This window comes from Mirounga leonina, unplaced genomic scaffold, assembly GCF_011800145.1.
Source record: "Mirounga leonina isolate KUSES-001 unplaced genomic scaffold, KU_Mleo_1.0 Mir_173, whole genome shotgun sequence".
NCBI lineage: Eukaryota > Metazoa > Chordata > Mammalia > Carnivora > Phocidae > Mirounga > Mirounga leonina.
In genome coordinates, this window is record NW_023270447.1 from 42,561,967 (window position 1) to 42,578,802 (window position 16,836).

Here is a 16,836-nt window from a genome sequence, read left to right on the forward strand (position 1 = left end):
TTAGAAGACCACTCCTAGACTAATATATTCAATAGTCTTTCCATGGAAAATGAGAGCCACATGGCTCTTGCTGATTTTATTTGTTGTATTCATGAATTGATAGGATTTCTATTAATAGAGAAATCTATGTCTCTACATTGAAACTTATAGTCAAGACAAATGAAAGCTGAGCATTTGAATACAAGAGTCAATTGAGGTAACTAAACTTAAAAGGCAATTTTCAAAACCACCATAAATTTAGAGCCACCTGGGGCAGTTAAGCATCTGCCTTTTGCTCAGGTCATGATTCCAGGATTCTGGGATGGAGCCCCACGCTGGGTTCCCTGCTCAGTGGGGAGTCTGCTTCTTTTTCTCCCTCTGCCCCTCCCCCTGCTCGTGCTCTCTCTCTCTTTCTCTCTTAAATAAATAAAATCTTAAAAAAACCACCATAAATTAAAGCAAATAAGCAAATCAACAATCTAAAGGGCACAATACACTGTGAAGATTTAAAAACTCTTCAGTAATACACAAATGATGTTTTTGTTGTTGTTTTTGAAATTTTAAGCCACGACACCATCTACTAGCACATTTTAATAGGGTTTCACTAACCTCCCCTTAGGCCATATCTACACACACACACACACACACACACACACACACACACACTGTATTATAGAACTTTAGTTCTGAGCAGGATCTCAGAGAACTCAGAGCCTATGATATTAGATACAGGGCACCTGGGTGCTCAGACTTTGGCTCAGGTCATGATCTCAGGGTCCTGGGATCCAGCCCCATGTTGGGCTCAGCGTTTAGCGGGGAGTCTGCTTATCTCTCTCCCTCTGCCCCTTGCCCAGCTCGTGTTCTCTCTGTCTCAAAATAAATAAATAAAATCTTAAAAAAAAAAAGATATATGGCACCCATGCTGTCAATTCTCCTTCCTTCAATCTGGTACAGACATCATTATGAATTACAGCCCTTTTTGCCCTATTAAACCTGGGATCTGCCTTAGAGTCTTTTCAACACAGTACTCTAGGTAGCCACTAAAAATGGTTCTGAAATGCAAGGTGAGCTTTTTAGTGGGTGGAAGAATTGGGATTCAAATCCAGGTCTGTCTAATTGCCCACACCGCCCTAGTAGCTCATGCTACTTGGTACTCAAGTCTGTGAAACCCGATTTGTTTTTCATCCTACCTCTCTGGCTTCACCTTTTTACCTAGACAAGCACACTTTCTTCCACTTCCTTATTTACTGAGGGGCTTGGCTGCCACTTGGCCATAGATGCCACACACCACAGTCAGTGAGTTTTGCCAAGAACAGGATGTTTACCCACTGGGACCTTGCAAAGGCCCACTTCTAGTTTGTCTACTGGGTCTCTGGTCAACTTGTCACACACAGCAGAGACAAAAGGGTTGTTTGGTTTTCCTCTTTCCCTGTCCAAGAGCAGCTGGGAAAGAAAGTAGAAAAACCACACACACTCTACCCAACCCAAATGGCCCCAGTCCCCTCCTATGTCCTGAGGTAAAAACAGCATAGATTCTTTTAAGGGGACGTGAAGCCAGATGGCATGGCAAGAACCTGAAAGCACATTAGATTCCAAAATATGAAATGAGAAAAGTATCCCAAGTGGGAAAAATGCTTAACCCAAAACCACAGTAGAAGGCAGTGCTTCTGCCTGGTATGAACCACTTGTCCTAGGAATGAGTATTTCGTGCAGGTGATTTCACGAGGAAGATCTAATTGTCTACACTCAGGGGCCCTCCGTGAATGACTCCAACCACAGCTCCACTCTCAACCCAATCCTGTTGCCAGCCACTTCGGCTCTTTGAATAATGGCCTCTTGTTTGCAGTATTATGGACGACTGTGGTTCACGATATAAAAGGGCTCATCAAGCACTGCAATCCCCGGACTTCAGGGAGCTTGGGAATGGAAACATGGCAGCCAAGGCAGCATTTCAGGCAAGGAAGCGAAAGGTGGGGAAGAGGTGGGATTAAGATCAACCTTGACAGTATTTACATTCAACATTTTCATAGCTTCATCTTACTGCTTCTCACAGTTAAACTGCCAGAAACAGGTTTCATTTTACAGTATGAATTTTATAGAAAGTTAGCTCTATGTCACTTGGTTTTTCTAACCTGAGTTTGAGTTGCTGATTGAATATAATTTGGGACCGATGACAAATGAATAGATTCTTGGCACTGTTAACAGTAAAACTGTTCCCCATGTGTCCCTGGACACTAATTACTACTCCGCTCTTGGACTGTGGAAAAGATCATTTCAATTCACAAGCTTATTAAGTGATTGTGATGATTCTGAGGAATTTTGTTCACAGCCTCAAGATCTATTCCTTTAGATAACCACATGTTCAGCTTTTCAGATAAAATGATAATAAAAACAGATAAAACATCTTAAAATATCAATAACCTCCCTGAAAAATATTATCTTCCACATTTTTTAAAAGAAAGGCTGATTATTTTCTGCGAAAAGTTAAGTAATGGTAATTCCCCGTCACAAAAAATGATGTTAATAAGCTTCCCCTCCCCCGAAAGGAAGGTTGACCTTTACATGAGAAAAATTCAGTACTTTTCAACTTGCGCTCCATGGAGTCCAAGGTCAGTAGCAGCTTTAGAGAGAGACACAACCACCAGCCTTGACCATGTAGGATCTCCACTGATGGATTCAGCTTCTTTTCTATGTCCTCATCATGGCAAAAGGATGAGATATTTCCAAGTACATTTAATATCCGACTAGCAACACCTCTTTGTGTAAAATTATTGTGGTAAGAGCAAACTGGTATGTGCCAATTAGGATATAGTAGAATACTTAATGGAAACACACACCTACATTAAAATACTAATTTTATGATCACGAGCAAGTTACTTAACAACTTTGGACCTCTATTTTCTCATCTGTAAAATGGGGACAATAAAAGCCACCTCCCAGCACTGTGGTAAGGATTACATTAGATTATGGTCCAAAGGGGTCCCGCATACTGTCCAGCACAGAGTGGACACTTGAGATCTTCTGTGCCTTCCTCTCTGTCTAGTAAGGCAGATAATAACCACCCTCTAGGCAGACATACTCCTGGTTAGCTGCTATGTCACCGTCTAGGTTTGAAACAACACATTCTCTCTCTTTTAGGAAAGACTCTGTATTTCTCATGCCTTACTAATCTAAGCCAATCTTTTCATTTTTGTGGTTTTCCCGAATTGGTCACCAGTTCTCTTAAGAACATAAGTGCTTTTGGGGCGCCTGGGTGGCTCAGTCGGTTAAGCGTCTGCCTTCGGCTCAGGTCATGATCCCAGGGTCCTGGGATCGAGCCCCGCATCGGGCTCCCTGCTCCGCGGGAAGCCTGCTTCTCCCTCTTCCACTCCCCCTGCGTGTTCCCTCTCGCTGTGTCTCTCTCTGTCAAATAAATAAATAAAATCTTTAAAAAAAAAAAAGAACATAAGTGCTTTTATGTACTTTTATCTAATTTAGGCAAATCAAGTGTGTTTTAGAAAACTCCAGCCCTTATCTTCCCTGACCTCTGCAGGAGGGCAGACCATTCTTCTCCCGATTTGATCAATAGGAGCTATTATCTTTGCAGTTTCACTGATGATTGACTTCTTGGCACTGATTCTGCAAACCATAAGGTTTTGGTATTTAAGCCTGAACAGTGGGAGTGTTATTTGGAGGAAAGGAAAAAAAAATAAGCCTTGAATCCTCCTCATTGATAAAAGCCTGTGCTCTCTGAAAGGATTACTGGTTCATCTCAGCAGTTGGCAGGTAGAGACCCAATGTTCACAGGATGTAGAAGCTCTTGCAAGAAGCACCCAGCCATGCCACATCCTGTATCCTGATGCAGGGATACGTGAGGTTACACAGACACAAACCAGCATATCAGGAGACTAGTGGCCAGCCCAGTGGTCACAAGGGCCAAGTACGAAGGAATAAATGGCTACCCCAGTGCCCTTCCTCACCAGAGCCACTGAGTCCCAGAATGTTATATCTGGGTGTGCCCTAGTTACACTCTGTTTTTTGCACCCACCGGATTTTGTGGGGGTATCTTTATAGAGGAACATTAGAGGCTTTAGGGGGAGAGAGGACAAGAGGACAAGGCTCTAGACCCTCCTTCAACAGGAACAATTTTCCATGTCTCTGTTTTACCTATCAGATATTGTGGAAAAGGCTCTGATGCTTTAAACAAAAACAAAAACAAAACAACAACAACAACAAATTAAGCTTCTAATATGGTACAGTCTCATTTTACAGATGAAGAAAGTGAGGCCCACGGCAGTCAAGTGACTTAGCAAAAATCACAGAAGTTCGGGCGCCTGGGTGGCTCAGATGGTTAAGCATCTGCCTTCGGCTCAGGTCATGATCTCAGGGTCCTGGGATCGAGTCCCGCATCGGGCTCCCTGCTCCTTGGGAGCCTGCTTCTCCCTCTGCCTCTCTCTCTCTCTCTCTGTCTCTCATGAATAAATAAATAAAATCTTTAAAAAAAAAAAAATCACATAAGTTCCATGTAGGGCCAGGCCTTAGAAATGGCTTAGAAAGAAATGCATTGCTGCCTTCTCTCTGTGCTTCTGTCTGTGCCCCTAAGATGTGATATGTGTCCTTAGAAGTTGAGTTCAGAGAGACACACAGGGCATTTTCAAACGTCCAGGGTCAGTCACACAAAACAGGCACACTTCCTTCTCTGTTCATGGTCACTGGGGACTAGGGCAGGGTGGGAAGGAGGTAGGCATGCTGATGGTTTCAAGTTTCTGCTATGCTGTGTTAGGCTAGATATTATGTGGGGATGGCTCTCAGCCATGGTTCCTTCCTGTCTCCAGTGCTTCGGTGGAGGAGAAGCCCCTAGCCATCAGTGACCTGTATCCATAAATTACCTTCACCAAGAGTACCTGTTTGGGAAAGTAACAGTCAGGCAGGGTACATTCCCTAACGGTGCAAGGGGGTCAGTCAGCCAGGGCATCGCCCCAGCTCTGGGTTCACAATCAGCCCGCATTTGGGATCTTGAATGAGGGGCCCTTCCACTCTGGGAACTTAACTTACTGAGGAGAGAGGGAAGTTAGAGCCTTTCTCACCCCATGTGAGATAGTCCGGACTGGAGAATTACTAGGCTCAGTGTCCACTACGACCTTATAATACTCAGTGACCTCAAATTTGGATTTCTGATTAATCTTTAAGTGAAGTTATCAGTACAGTCACAGAGAGAAAAGAGGGCACGATCCTGCCACCTTAACCCCCCTGCTCCATTCCCGACCACACTATCTACACTGCACCATGAAATCATGTATTTTTTTAAAGCCTATAATGACTTTGTAAATAGCATAATTACTATGCAGGTGGCCAAGCCATTAATTTGTTGAAGAAAAAATTTAAATGTACCAAAATTTGTGGTATTATTCATATTTTTACATAGAGGGAATTTAAAAAAAAAAAAAGTTGTCCATGTTTTCTTAATACGTGGGGGGCTCAGAGATCATGTCAACAAGTCCATAGTCAGGTACCATGACTATCTCCGTTCTAAGATTGAAGAACCTGAGGCAGACATATTAAGGCACTTTTCTACTCAGCTTGTCGGGAGAGGGGTAGGAATTCCGATCAATCTGGGGAGGGCAGTCTGACAGCAGAACCAGAGTGTCTCCAACTGTGTCAAAATCAGGGGGCGGGGGGATGCTGGAAGGTGTATCCACTTCTCTCTGGCTTAGGCCCCCTTCAGCCCCAGAAGATCCCTGTGAATTCTAAGCTCTGTAGAATATAGTTTGAGAACTGGTACCTGAGACCACACACCTCCTCCCTATCAATGCCTGGTTTCCTAATTCTAAAACCCAAAAAGAATAGTGAGGGACACAAAGGGATGGGAGGAAATGCTTCTTGAATCACCCTTAAATGCCTTGTTTTTCTTTGGACATACCACTTCCTTCTTTAAATCTGCTAAGTTAATATTATAGATCACATGCACTTCTTGTATTTAAAGGAATTATGCTACACAAAGCATAATAACACATGTCCTTTAAAGTCAATAAAAATAATCTTCAGAACTATCTTACTTAAAAACTATCATACTGGGCTCTCTTCCATGGAACTAGAGAGTCATTCACTCACTCACTCATTCATTCATTCAACACACACATGTGTATTAGCACTTTATATGTATAAGAACTGGGATGAAAAAGCTTGTCCTGGTCCCTGACATTTTCAAGAACTCTCAGTCCACTGGGAGAGTACAGAAACACAATTATAAACAGCATGATATGGTAACAATAGAAACTGACAGAAATAGCCTCCCTGTCCCATGAGTCATTCTTCTCACCTCACCCCAACCAGACTAAAAACACCAAGAGTACTGAATAAAATATCACAAAACAATATATGATGCATAGCTGAGCTTGAAAGGAAAGAAATTCTCAGGTGCCAAAAAGGAAGAGAACAGTAAGTAGAAGCTGATGTGGAAGGTGCCTTATAAATATAGACCCTCTGGGTTGGAGGCTCAGTTTCAATGCTCACTTGAAAACCAAAGATATGGCCAGAGAGAGATCTGAGTTCTTGCTTAAAGCCTTTACTAGAGACTGGGAGAACATCCCCATCTGTGGGAAGGAGCTGAAAAACATTTCCTCCAATGGCCCAGAGAAACTGCTAGATCCTTATAGTCTAGGAATTGGGAAGGGCTGGAAGGCACATCTCTTTAAGAAATCAAAAGGGTGTGTAAAGACCAGAGAAGTCCAATGTACACTTCACCCAGTTTCTCTCCATGATTACAGATTATATAATCATGGCACAGCATCAAAATGAGGAATTTGACATTGTTACTGAGCGTATATCAAGTTCTATGTCATTTTATCATGTGTAGATTCATATAACCACCTCTGTAATCAAGATCTTTATCTTGTCATCACCACCAAGATCTCCCTCATGTTACCCCTTCATTGTCACACCCATCACCCTCCTCCCAACCATTCCTAACACTTGACACTCCCTAATCTGTTCTCCATCTCCATAATTTTGTTGTTTCAAGAATGATATATAAATAGACCCCTACAATGCCCTTGGGACCCAGCCAATTTGCCGCATGTATCAATGGTTTATTCTTTCTCATTGCTGAGTAGTATTCCATAGTATGGATGTACCACACTTTGTTTAACCACTGACCTTGGACGTTTGGTTGTTTCCATTTTCTGGCTATTAAAAATAAAACTGTTATAAATCCACTCACAGCCTTTTGTGCTAAATTCTCTATTTCAGTAAAAAGGAAGCTGAATCTAGAAGGAAGGAGTTGTATGCAAGAAGCAATAATAAGCAAATAAACTGGAAAATGTGTTGAAAATGTTAAATAAGCCTGAATCTAAAAATAAATATGTGATTAGAAGTACAACAGCGGCAAACAGAAGGTTCCAAGGCAGCAATGAGGAAGAGTACATCCTCCAGTTTGGGGGAGGGGGAACCCCAAAGATCAAGTGGTGGCAAAGACTCTCCCAGGCTGAGAGGAGGTCCAGGTATTAGAAATAGCATGGCAGCAAATAACTCAGTAATGGTCACACTCAATTACATAGTATCAAACTTTTTCCAACAAGGAAACAAATAGTAATTTCAAAATCCACAGGCTTCTAGTTGTTTCTGGTTTTGTTTTTTTTCCTAAAGACAAAAAGCTATATCCCAGCTAATTACTGAGCAGGCAGGATCTTCTTAGGGTCAGTGCAAAGTCCTAAGAGAAATTTCAAAATGGCTCAAACCTTGATCTTCCCCCAAGAAGAAGCTGAAATGAATGGATCCCCCCAGTTATCACTCCCTCACTAGACTCAAAGGATGCTTCATGGAACAAAAGAATTAGTTTATTTCCGCTTCAGAACAAGCTGGCAAAGACAGAGTAAAGAAAAGGTGGAAGCATGCTGAAAAATGCTTAGCTCAGAAATTGGTCCTATGTCTCTATGTAGGTTTCATTTCCTTTTCTTTTTTTAAAGATTTTATTTATTTATTTGACAGAGACACAGAGAGAGAGGGAACACAAGCAGGGGGAGTGGGAGAGGGAGATGCAGGCTTCCTGCTGAGCAGGGAGCTTGATGCGAGGCTCAATCCCAGGACCCTGGGATCATGACCTGAGCCGAAGGCAGATGCTTAACCAACTGAGCCACCCAGATGCCCCTCATTTCCTTTTCTTTCAGGTGCTGCAGACACCTCAGATTCCCAATGACACTAACAAACTTCGCTCATTTCTTCTGGTTTCCGCTTCACTGCTCTTCCTTATAGGCTTTTCCGCTCAAAAGTGCCTCCTGGCAATTTTTCCTTCTTTCCTGCTGTGTCATCTGTCTTTGTCTTCTGGGGTTTGCCATTTAATCCTCCCCTTTGTATGGCCCACGCACACTTTCATCTTCTATAATCAATTTTGTCATAAGACTCTATTACCCTGTAATGGTCTCTGGTCAATCCAAAGACATCTGTCACTCAGAAGAAACAAGAGACCCAGGAAAGATGCTTTCCTAGCTGCAATTCTATGACTCCAACTCTTGCAAAACAAATGAAGTCTTGGTTAGGTTCCATACACAATGGGAACAAAGTTAAGTTGTGCTGGGTGATCCCTAAAGCCACAGTGTATTAGCAGACAGTTTGGAAAACTAGAAGGCCACAAAGGGTTTCTTTAAAAACTCCTTAGTTTCACCTGGAGTTTGATGTGATTATATTTGTTTGCTCATTGAATCACCCATTTATTCATTCAATAAATATTTATTGAGCACCTACTCTGTTTCAGACTAGCTAAGTGCTAGCTAGGTGGTAAGGATGTAATGAACAAAATTAAGACTGTTTCTTACTTCCTGGAGCTCACTGTGAGGTAGGAACACAGAGAAGTAAACAAAGAATTAAAATATGGCATGATAAATTTTGTGTATGTGTGGTGGGGGGAGTAGGGGGTAAATGGAACGAGCAGTCAGTCTTGAAGGATCCCGCTTGGGGATCACCAAAAACCTTGGTGATAAACCTTACATGGTTTATGGAGAGCCAGATGTTTAGATGGACACAAGCAACCTGGATAATCTAATTCCCTCCTTTGAATAAAACTGGGCTTCTTCTCCAAAAAGTGAATAAGGAGCTGAGAACTCTACACTGGGTGTGTCCCACCGGCTATAATCACATAACTTCCCTTGCCTATAGAAGCTGACTACTTAAAGAAGCCTTCTAGGGGTGCCTGGGTGGCTCAGTCGGTTAAGCGTCTGCCTTTGGCTCAGGTCATGATCCCGGGGTCCTGGGATCGAGCCCCACATCGGGCTCCCTGCGCCGCGGGAAGCCTGCTTCTCCCTCTCCCACTCCCTCTGCTTGTGTTCCCTCTCTCGCTGTCTCTCTCTGTCAAATAAATAAATAAAATCTTTAAAAAAATAAAAAATAAAAAAAATTTAAAAAAAAAAATAAAGAAGGCTTCTACTAGAAGCAGAGAATGCTTCTCCCAAGTTTAGTGATTTATACACTTCCTAAATTGATTCTTCAACTGGGACTGGGTCCTCTGTGCTTTTATCTTCTTAGCAATGTAAATATCTACTGGGAATGGAGGGTTAGTCTAACCTGTCTAAGAGGTTCCAAATTTTCAATTCCTTTTAGCTTTCTAATTTACACTTGGTCCTGGAAAGAGAAAATAACTGTCCACTTAACATGCTACTATGCACAGGTTAAATGACTTCCGTTCCAGTCAGGCCAATGAGGAAACAGAATACATAAAACAGGAGGTTTGATGCACACATTTCATCTCCTTGAAATAGTGTAATGCTGACATCAATAAAATCTTTCTCATGTTTGAGCCTTAAATAGTATACTTCTCTGTTTAAATCACAGCAACACAACCATGCAATTCAACAGGAAAACAAAATAAATCTGTTCATTTAGTGATAATCATTTTTTTGTTGAAAAGACAAAAAAATAGCCGGAATTACTCTAATTTTCTATTTTATAATTTGCACTTAATTCTATGGTCCATGTGTCCTTTGGCCATCAGTGAGTAAGTGGTCTTCCTTTCATTCTGATTAGATAGTAAACTTCTTGAGGGCAAGGATTATGGTCTTATGCTTCCTTTGTACCCTATCTGGTTTCTACATGATCCTGAACAGGCTAGATGGGAGGCAGCATAGCAGAGGGATTAAAGGTGTTATGTTGACTGAGAGTCAGACATGTTCAACTCCCAGCTCTGTCACATACTAGCTTATAACCTTGGGCAAATTACTTCACAGGTCCTCATTCACAAAACGGGCATAAGGGTGATGACCTCGCAGGACTGTGATGAGGATTACTTAGGAAAATATCTGGAGCTGAGTTCAATGCCCAGAAAAAGGTAAAGTAGCAGCTCTCACTATTCAGTAAAAATTTTTTTTACTTACCATAGATACAGCTTGAAGGGCATTTAATGCACTGATTCCCAAACCTGGCTGGGAAGCACATTAAACAAATCCAGATTCTGGGACCCCCTATCCCTAAACTATCAAATCTCCTTAAGTGAGTCTTACATAACCACCCTAGCACTAGTTTTCTATAAACCACCAGTTTAGGAAAACTCAAATAATCAAATAATGATATGCCTGCAAAAAAAAAAAAAAAAAGAAAGAAAAACAGAAAGGTTTAACTGAACTGATAAAATTTAATATAATTTAAGAATCGAGGTGAAAGGAAATTGGCAGACTAAAACTTACCTCATATTTGCTGTAAAAAGTCCAAGTGGTCAGCAACCTCAATATTGAGACAGCTTAATGAATATTAACCAAGAACAAAATTGGTACCTCTTGAATGACTTGCAAAGCCAAGTATTTATGTTTAACTTGAAGGTTCTCTTAATTGGTTGACCAATGATTCAGCCAATTAGACTTTTAGGAGAAAAATTATCATCCTGTAAAGAACGAAGCAGTATTGTCTCATAGGATCTCAATGGCTGGGAATTCTGTTTGTGGAACTCTCTCCCAAATGGGCAAATTGGGCACTCTCTAAACATATGCAGTCATCCTATCCTAGACATAGAAGGAGAAAGAAACAAAACCCTTTTCAGCTTTGATTCTCAGCCACTTACAGCATTTACAAAGAGAAGCCCACTTTGGATGCAGTTGAAAAAGCTATTAAGATTCCAAGCACCTTACAGTAACACAAATACCTTGTATTTAGGTAGCACTCTTCCTTTCAAGAAAGTCTGTACACAGAACAGACATGAGCTCATGACTCCACATGTGAAGGATCAAGGCCCGAGATAATCATACCCTGGTTGGAGATGAAGAAACCCAGACTCAGCCAGAGAACTTGCCTAAAGTCCCCTGGCATGTCATCTTCTGATGAGAAGGTAGCCGCGGTCTTCCCTCACTCAGCCCTGGCTCCGCGCAGGCTCTCCATTACACTGCTGGTGAAGACGCTTCCCCAGTTTTAAGGTTTGTTTTTTCTCTAATTGTCCCTCGCACACTGTTAATTCAATCATTTCAAAGTTCCAAAGAGTGAGGAGTGAAATTTTTAAAAAGAACTACTTTCAGAAAAAAAGATCTATTCAAAGTATAATTTCTACCTTCTGGTTGGCCCTGGAAACCAAGTATTTCAGTTAATGGGATTGAGGGACTCTTGGGTTGGTGGAAATTATTTTAATCAGAGAGGTAAATTTAAGAGGATTACTATTCTCCTACAAGATAGTAAGATGGTCTTGCTCCAGCCGTATTAGCCTGGGCGTGTAGGATCTACATGGCTGGCAATTTTCAAATACTTAATTTGTCTCAAATTGCTCCCGTTTAAAATGCTTTTACCCATCTGGACTGGGTTTCCTGTACCATATCATTGTTGATAGCCTAAGGAGATCAATAATTAAAATTAAATAGAGAGAAACATTACGGAGAGCCTAAGTTGGGACCAGAATCCCTTCCCAGAGCCTCTTAATTCAATCTCTCCCTCTTCTGAGGTCCCATTGTGTTTTCTGTTCCTCCCTTAAGACACTTTAGGGTTTGTAAGGTAATCTACAATTGCTTTAGCGTGCTTCTCTGTTAAAACTGTGTATTTCCTGTGGCCTGAGATGAAGTCTTACTTAGCTCTACATTACGCACAGCATCAACCTGCATACATAGTAGGCACTAACAAATGTCCTCTGAATGTTCAGGTGACAACAGTGCCACTCTCCATGTATTATTACATTTATCAGTATAAGGTAGAATGGTAGGATGCAAAATGGCCACAGGTCATTCCTCCCTGTCATCCACCCCCTTTTGTAGCTCTTCCCATGAAGAGATGGAGTCTACCTCCCCAACCTGAATCTGGGCGGGCCTTTGTGACTTGCTTTGGCTAACAGAATGTGCCGAAATCTTGGTCTAGTGCAGATCAAAGAACCACACAGCCAACACACTGACTCATGAGATAAATGCTTGTCATAAAGTTTTGGGGTGATTTTATAGGATTGTGTGTGGGTAATAGATACCCACTTAAAGATAAGAACACCAAGGCTCAGTGAAGTTAGGAACCAGCCTAAAGCCAAAGAGGGAAAAAGCCAGGATTTGAATCCAGTCTTTCTGATTCCAAAGCCCACAGTCTTTCCACTAAATAAATTGACCGAATTTCAAATATTCCTGTGCATTCAGAAATAAGAACAAATGGGGGAGGAGCCTCCTTCCGTTGCTGTGAAGTACAAGGGAGAACTGCCTGTGGGAGGGAGCCACCCTCCTCTGACAGGGTTGTGAGTCCGTGCCTCATCTGATCGGATTTAAGAGATGCAAAAGGACGGGACCTCTTTCAAACAATGCTCTGGAAAGAATGACTGTCTCACATCCACCAACCCAGAGCTCAACTAACAGCCACTGCTATTCAAAGTTGGCGATTTGGTCCTCCTCTTGTGCAACACACTTTTTATTCATTTCTCTTATCAGAAACAAAAATAATTTTGCACGTAATTACTTTTATGACGGTTCTCTTCCACCATCAATCTGCCAAGGCTATTTTGGTTTTCAAGCCTGCTGAAAACAGTTTGAGTCGGTTCCCAAGGATTGGTATCTGCCTCGGAAATGTAGTTCTACCTGCAGCCTTGAAGTAGCCTTGGCATTTGCAGCTGTAGGCCCCAGGGAACTGCTCACAGCAGTGCAAGACCTGCTTTGGGTTTGCCAAAGATCCCCTCTGAGGTGAAAAGGATGGCTTTTTCTCCTCCCTGAGCTGTCCAACAGCAGCATTTCAGGAGGCCTTTCTAGTCAACTGCAGTGAACGGGAACGACCGATGCTACCGTGCACATGATGGATGGGGTGGCCTGTTCGCTCATGTGTGTCACCTACTGAGATGGGCTACTTGATCTCCGGCTGATAAGAGAATGTTCTTAATGGCTGCTTTGCTCAGAGAAGATGTAAACCTTCCCCGTGTGGAATGTGGTCATCCATTTCCAGTCAGGGATGACCAAGGTATTTGGTCAACCAACTCTGTTGCGGCCGGTGGAAGCGTTTGGGAGTGAGAAGCAGCCTGACGGGGCCCGTCACGCTGCCTCTCCCGGGAGTTCACAGTCAAGGTCCCATGCTGTGACATCATCCACCAGAAGACCTTCCTCACCAGCCCTGCTGCCCTCACTTACCCTGACCTGCTGCCTCAAGGTCCCCACTCCAGCAAGCATATCTTCAGCACCTGGGAAAAATTTGTGCGGCAATCTTGGAGTGAAAAAGGCTTTTCAAAGTTTGACATGAAATTTAAAAGCCGTGAAAAGAAAGATGATAAATTTGTTTGCATTACTATTCTACAAGGCAAAAAGCAAAACTAATATAAAAAAAAACAACAACAAAAAAACGAGAAACTGGGAAGAAAAAAATTACTGCAACTTGAAAGGCAAAGGACTTGCTGCCATAATATGGGAAGCAAAAGTTCTATAAATAAGCGAGAAAAAAAAAAATCTAAGAATGTAAGAGGTAAGTGGAAATAGACAATTTTACAGATAAGGAAATGTATGTGGTTTTTTAAACACATGAAAACATACTAAACTCACTGACAATATAAAAAATGTAAATTAAAATGTCAACGAGATGTCATTTCCTCCCAATCAGATTAGAAATTTTAAAAGAGCTTAATAACTCACTATATTGAGAGGGACTTGGGGCAACAGGTACCCTTGGTACAAGTTGGCAATTGATGAAATTTTAAATGCAAATGCCCTGTGAATAGCAATTCTACTTCTAGGAAAGTATCTTACAGATGTCCTCTGACATGTATAAGATGATATTTATATAACATTTTCACTGTAGTATCATTTGTAACAGAAAAAGATTGGAAATAACCTACTTGTCCAGCAACAGGAGACTGGTTAAATAAATTACAGCCTATCCAAAATTTACAGTGGAAAACGATGCAACTGTTAAAAAGAATAAAGAAGGGGCGCCTGGGTGGCTCAGTCGTTAAGCGTCTGCCTTCGGCTCAGGTCATGATCCCGGGGTCCTGGGATCGAGCCCCGGATCAGGCTCCCTGCGCGGCGGGAAGCCTGCTTCTCCCTCTCCCACTCCCCCTGCTTGTGTTCCTGCTGTGGCTATGTCTCACTCTCTCAAATAAATAAATAAAATCTTAAAAAAAAAAAAAAAAAAAAGAATAAAGAAGCTCTGTATGTACTGATTTAGAAAAAAAAAAATCACCAGAATATAAGCTTAATTTATTAAAAAAATAAAAAGCAAAATACTGACCATATACAGAGAAAAATACCACTTGTATAAAAAGAAAAAAAATGCTTGTGTGTTCTTGTATTTGTGGGTATACATGATATCATATATAATATGTAGGTGCATTCATATACTGTGTATATATACATAATCTATGTACAAATTATGTTCTTACTTAGATATGTATTTATATAAAATAGCTATAAAAGGGATATACGAAAGTTGAGAAATGTCAACATCTGAGGAGGGGAACTGGGGGCTGCAGCTCAGGGATGAGGAGACTTACTTTTTACTATATTTCCTTCTGTACTTTTAAATTTTTATAGCACGTGTAAAATGGGAGAGTTAAAAAAAAAAAAAAGAGTACTTGATGATTTTTCTTTTACATGATGAGTGTTTCTCTCAAGGTATGCCCAGCACGTTATGGTACCCTAGAGGAAGAACACCATCAGAGTGGATGGGAGAGTAATAGAACTGATCATCAAAAGTTGTCAAGGGATGTTGACTCTTGAGTTGAGTCCTCAAGAACAAGTAGACATTAGTTAGGCAGACAAAAGGCTCTTTTGGACCAGGGAGCTAAGCAAATTTGGGGAACTACAAACAGCTCATTATATACTGCTACACATTCATTTTTGCTTCTTTTGAGTACTCATCTTTACACCCTCCAGTGCCAAGCACTTATTAGGTACCTAATATTTGCTGAATCTCACTGGCTAGCAGGCAGAAGAGGACATGAGTCAGAGGTGCAGGAACTGGTTTTTGCAGGGATGAGAATGAGCAGGAGGAAGAGGCAGTGGGGGAGGAGGACGTCAGCAAATACAACACTAATGGGACAACCATATTAGTCACATTTCCTATATCAATGATAGCTTGCAAAACACATTTACACATATTTTCACAAGCATTTATTGAAGGGTTATTATCCCCATTTTTACTGAGACAAAACTAAGGATTAGAGAGTGACATACCAGAAGTCATTGCTAAAAAGGGACCAATTAAGACTTGAGCCCATGGTCCTGTCCCCTACTCTACAGCGACCTCTATTTAAAACATCATTAACGAAATCCTTTTACCGGGATGTGTGTATATATTCCATCTCTTTAGACACAAATACTCTGAGCAGAAATCCACGTGACATAATTAACCAATACAGGGATGTTTGCTCCATTCTCTGGGCATTTTAGGTATCACCTAATACTTATATTTTAAATTCTGACATCTACAAGGGTTGTGTTGTTTGTTTTTTGTTTTTTTAAGTTCACAAAACAAAACAAAAAATACACCAAAAGAAATTCTCCCCAAAAGTTACAATGTCAAAATATAAGGTCAGGGAATTTTGGTCACAGTGGACAGATGTCACATTCTCCTTTCCTATTGTCGTATCATGTTCTCCACACTGAAAGGTGAAATGTGAGAGGTAGAGTTAGTCAAGCAAGGAAGCTGATATAGAGGAGAGAAGGGTCATCACATTTCATGACAATGATGTTGGTGATGGTAGACTGGATTCCCTAATGTGCTTAGAGGTTAACAGCTACTGATAATCCCCTCTTAGGGTGTTCCAATCTGTGTAGACATTCTTAGGTCTTCCTTTTTTTACCCTAAAGAAACTCAAAAGCATTAATTCCTGATGTCTGTAAACTTCCCCAGGTGGCAGATCTCGATGTATATAGCAACTAAATCACAGTGTAACAAAAGTGAAATCTGTTGCACAGATAAACCAACCAGAGACCAACTTAGACATGGGAGACAATGGTGACCACAGGCTGTCTCTCCCTGCCATTCATTCACTGGTGATTGGCTGGTTTTCTACACCACCAGATGCAGAATGCCTGTGTTGGGCGCTCATCACGAGGCATGCATGGCATCATTCCAAATGCATATATGGCAAACAGGCAAACTAAGAAGTGACCACATTGCCTTGACCTTGCAAGATAAGACCTCATTTAATTGTATGTCAGCAATTTGGCAACCCCAAATATTTGAAAAATGGCTGTGAATTATAGATAAATATTTTTCAATGTTCTGAGTGGGTAAAGTAGAAGTCACAGAACCCATGCCATAAAGCTTATGTATATCAACAGTAAGTGAATCTACTAGTCCTTTCCTGAAGATAGGGTTTTTAGCTTACACACAGTTTTAACGTGCCCTTCAACGATAATAGTGCCTTATGTCAGGAGGATTCTGGGTATTCTATTAAAATGCCAAGAAAGTGAGTTATTCCCCCTTCCCCGTCACTTTTTTTTTTGTTTTTAAAGACAGGAAGAG

General features: G+C 41.3%; 1 protein-coding gene across 1 annotated transcript in view; it reads right to left on the minus strand.

Annotated features, from left to right (window-relative positions):
- Window positions 1–16,836, minus strand: part of ROR1 (receptor tyrosine kinase like orphan receptor 1) — a 398,622-nt gene that overhangs the window by 176,233 nt on the left and 205,553 nt on the right. The window lies entirely within an intron of this gene.